Source organism: Tupaia chinensis, unplaced genomic scaffold (genome assembly GCF_000334495.1).
Source record: "Tupaia chinensis unplaced genomic scaffold, TupChi_1.0 Scaffold143646_1, whole genome shotgun sequence".
Classification (NCBI taxonomy): domain Eukaryota; kingdom Metazoa; phylum Chordata; class Mammalia; order Scandentia; family Tupaiidae; genus Tupaia; species Tupaia belangeri.
The window spans coordinates 664,312-669,299 of record NW_006203494.1 but is presented as its reverse complement, the minus strand read 5'-3'; positions in this window follow the sequence as shown (position 1 = coordinate 669,299).

Below are 4,988 nucleotides of genomic sequence, written 5' to 3'. Positions count from 1 at the left end.
GTAGTGGCTAAGGCGCTGGGCTCCCTTGTGGCTACCGTGGTTCGAGTCCGGACCGGCAGCCTGGAGCGCATGCCAGCACCGGGGTGCATGCCCAAGCCCCAACAGGACTGCAGCGTGGCCATCCCCTGGTTCTTGCCTTCTGTCTCTGGTGAGCGCACGGGCCATACAGCAAAAACCTCGAAAAGAAGAAAAGGGAGATGGCGCAGTGCGCATGCCCAGACTTCCGCCCCGGCGCCTGTCTCTCCTGGTACCCCTGCGCCCTATGGCAAGAATCGAACAACAAGGAGGCCAAGAGAATCTAATTCTTCAAGGTCGCGTGACCTATGACCGGAAAAGCAGGGTTTATTTACTTTTAATAACCTATTACAGCATCATCTAAGTTGGTATTTTACAGTTTTTTTCTTTCAATAATTAGGAATATAGATTAAGGTGTAGAAATACTATTTTAATTAGAACTGTTTGTGGTGGAACCAGCAGTTAGCGTAATGGCTATGTTACTGGACTCCCACGTAGTCGACCGTGGTTCGAGTCCCGGACCCGGTGGCTTAAAACGCCGGGTGCGTGTGCGTGCGTGCCCAAGATCCCGAGAGGAGAATGGAGGAGAAGGGATCGCGGCGTGGCCATCCCCTCTGGGGGGTGATTTCTCGCTTCCTGTCTCTCTGCTTCTGTCTTTCTGGCAAGCGCATGCACCCTATAGCCAAAAAAAAGACCAAAAAACAAAAAACACTCCCCCCTCCAAAAAAGTGACTCCATTACTGTCTTCTGTATGAGAACACAAAGCTATATGCTGCAGAGCGGTCTTCAATAGTACTGTGTTTGAAGGTTAAACTAAGGATAGTTTAAATTCTCGTTTTGTGAGAAGTAACTACTTAAAGGCTGCTAGGTGGCATGCTGGTTAGGAGCCCGTTCCCCCATGGTGCACTGTGGCTCCTGGACCCACCGCCTTGAAAATCAGAGTGATTTCACAGTAAGCGCGGCGGTGGTTCAGGCACGAGGCTCCCACGTCCACCGCAGTCCCAGTCCCAGTCCAGACCGGGAGCTTGAAACACACGGGGCCTGTGTACACGCGTGGCCAAGATCCAGAGAACGGAGAAGGGGCTACAGCGTGGCCATCCCCCAGGGGATGATTTCTCGCTTTCTTTCTGTCTCTATAGGGCACATGCACCCTCTAGCAAAAATCTCTCAAAAACAACAACAAATCACAGCAAATAATAAACAGATGTTTAAGAAATGCATTTAATAGTTAACGCAAGGCTGTGGAAGTGGATGTGTAATTGGGACCAGCAGATGGCATAATGGCTACATCGCTGGACTCCTACATAGTCAACCATAGTTCAAGTCCTAGATCTGGCGTCTTAAAACTTCCCGGGCGCGTGTGCATGCGTGCCCAAGATCCCGAGAGGAGAATGGAGGAGACGGGATTGCGGCGTGGCCATCCCCCCGGGGGTGATTTCTCGCTTTCTGTCTCTGTGTAGTGAACGCACATAACATATAGCAAGAAATCTCTCTATAAGAAATTATTTTATTTCATTTATTGTTATTATTTTTAAATTTGCCATGGGGGGCCAGCAGGTGGTGTGGTGGATAAGGCGCTGGACTCCCACATGACTGACCATGGTTTGAGTCCTAGACCTGGCAGCTTGCTTTCTCACTTTCCCTTTCTCTCTCCCTCTGTCTCTCTGATCAAATTAAAAAATAAGAAGAAATAAAATAAATTTTTTTTTTTAATTTGCCATAGTGGGCCGGCAGGTGCCGTGGTGTTAAGATGCTGGACTCCCTCATGGCTGTCCACACCAGGTCCTGGACCTGGCGGCTTGCTTTCTCACTTTCCCTCTCTCTACCTCTCTCTGGTAAGTTTAAAATATAAAAATGATAGTGATCATGATAACCAAAATTAAATAAATAATTCTGTTTAAAAAATTGTGGGGCCCACAAGTGGCATGGTGTTTGAGGGCGCTGGGTTCCCACATGGCTGACTGCAGTTTGGGTCCCACACCTGGTGGCTTGCTTTCTTGCTTTGCCTCTCTCTCCCTCTGTCCCTCTCTGGTCAAATTTAAATAAATAAATAGAATTGAAAGAAAAAAATTGCTATCAGGCTTGTGTACTCACCAGAGAAAGAGAGGGGGAGTGCAAAAGCCACCAGGTGTGGGACACAAACCGTGGCTGGCCACGTGGCTGTCCAGCACCGTCACCACTGCCACCCGGCGGCTGGCCTGCGGACCTTTAAGACCAGGGTAAAGGGGTGTCCAGCAGATACGGCAGGAAATTCCCGTAAGACAACGAACCTTCACAGTCTCCGTCACCCAGGTAACCCTGAGCACTGAGCCAACCGGGTCATCATGAAGCAGATGGTAAGTCCTGAACAATGACAGTGAAGGGGCAGCAGGTGGCATGTGGTTGCATTGCTGGATTCCTGCATAGTCAACCGTGGTTCGAGTCCCGGACCCGGTAGCTTCAAACTCACAGCGGGTGCACGTGTGCGTGCCCACAATCCTGTACAGAATGGAGGAGAAGGGATCGCGGCGTGGCCATCCCCCTTTCAGCAAGCACATGTGCCCTGTAGCAAAAATCTCTCAAAAAATAATTTTAAAATTACAGTGAAAAAGGGAATGTGGGGGCCGGCAGGTGATTAAGAGCGCTGGACTCCCACATTGCAGTTCAAGTCCCAGACCTGGTGACTTGCTTTCTCACCTTCCCTCTCTTGCTCTGTCCCTCTCTCTTTTTTTTTTTTTAAATAAAAGTTAAATAAAAGAATAATTTAAAATAAGGCAACTTAGGGACTAGCAGATGGCATAATGGTTAGTTACATTGCTGTACTCCCACATAGTCAACTGTGGTTCAAGTCCCAGACCTGGTGGCTTAAAACTCACACCAGGCACGTGTGCGTGCATGTCCAAGATCCTGACAGGAGAATGGCGGAGAAGGGACTGGCCATCCCTCCTGAGGCGTGATTTCTTACTTTCTGTCTCTTTGTCTGTCAGGTGAGCACACACACCCCGTAAAGGAAATCTCTAAAAAATTAATTAACAAATATATATTTTTTTTTTGAGAGAGATTTTCACTATAGGGCACGTGCACTCGCCAGACAGAGAGAGACATAGAGACAGAGAGACAGAAAGCGAGAAATCACCCCCCAGGGGGGATGGTCACGCTGCAATCCCTTCTCCTCCATTCTCCTCTCGGGATCTTGGGCACGCACGCACACGCGCCCGGTGTGAGTTTTTTTAAGCCACCGGGTCCGGGACACGAACCGCGGTCGACTACGTGGGAGTCCAGCGACATAGCCATTACGCTAACTGCTGGTTCCCATTAACAAATATTTTTAAAAAGAAAGAGAAAAGGAACTGTTAAAGTAAACCTTATGGGGCCAGCAGGCGGCGTGGTGGTTAAGGTGCTGGACTCCCACAGGGCCAACAACTGTTTGAGTCCCAGAACTGGTGGCTTACTCTCTCCCTTTCTCTCTCTCTCATCAAATGCAAAAGATAAATAAATAAAATTAAACAAATAATAAAGAATGTTTTAAAGAAAATAAGCAAATAAACAATAAAACAAATTGGAACACAGATCCTGATTCCTGGTTCTAAAGAAAATAAAATAGGGGGCTGCACACAGCTTAGTTTAGTAAGAAATTAGCATAATAGTGATACAGAAGAGTCGGGACCAGCAGTCAGCGTCATGGCTGTGTCGCTGGACTCCCACGTAGCCGACCGCAGTTCGCGTCCCGGACCCGGTGGCTTAAACTCACACCGGGCGCATGTGCGTGTGTGCCCAAAATCCCGAGAGGAGAATGGAGAAGGGATTGCGGCGTGGCCATCCCCCCTGGGGGGGTGATTTCTCACTTTCTGTCTCTCTGTCTGTCTGGCAAGCACACACGCCCTATAGCAAAAATCTCTCCAAATAATAATAATAATAATAATAATGATGATACAGAAGTGCAGCAACCACAATGTTGAAAATAGGACTTGAAGAATAACTGTACAGGGACCAGCAGTTAGCATAATGGCTATGTCGCTGAACTCCCATGTAGTCAACTGCGGTTCAAGTCCCGGACCTGCTCGCCAGAGAGACAGCGAGAAATCCCCCCCGGGGGGATGGCCACACCGGGATGTTGGGCACACGCACCTGGCACGAGTTTAAGCCACTGGGTCTGGGGCTCGAACCACGGTCGACTTCATGGGAGTCCAGCGACATAGCCGTTACGCTAACTGCTGGTCCCTAAACAGGAAAATTTTAACAGATATTTAAGTAAATGACAGAGTCTGATAAAGAATAAAACAAGCTTAGGCCCAGCAGGTGGCAACCTGGCTAAGGATGCTGGACTCCCACAGGGCCATCACCTTTTTTTTTGGGGGGGGAGAGGTTTTTGCTATAGGGCACATGCGCTCGCCAGACAGAGAGAGACAGAGACACAAAGCGAGAAATCACCCCCCGGGGGGATGGCCACCCCGCAATCCCTTCTCCTCCATTCTCCTCTTGGGATCTTGGGCACGCACGCACACGCGCCCGGCGTAAGTTTTAAGCCACCGGGTCCGGGACGCGAACCGCAGTCGACTACGTGGGAGTCCAGCGACATAGCGGTTCCCGGCGGGCCCTGAGCTGCGCGCTCCCCGGGAGGGCGTGGACATTCCAGAGCGCACGCGCAGAACTCGGAGCGGGGACCACGAGACAGGGGCCAGGGCGCGAACCGGGCTCCGTGGGAGTCGGTGCCGTGACCACCGCGCCCCCTGGGTTCGCCCTGGCACCGCAGTCGACTACGTGGGAGTCCAGCGACATAGCGGTTCCCGGCGGGCCCTGAGCTGCGCGCTCCCCGGGAGGGCGTGGACATTCCAGAGCGCACGCGCAGAACTCGGAGCGGGGACCACGAGACAGGGGCCAGGGCGCGAACCGGGCTCCGTGGGAGTCGGTGCCGTGACCACCGCGCCCCCTGGGTTCGCCCTGGCAGGCCCCGCCCTGCGGCCCCCGCGTCTGCACCGCCGGGTCGCGGGCGC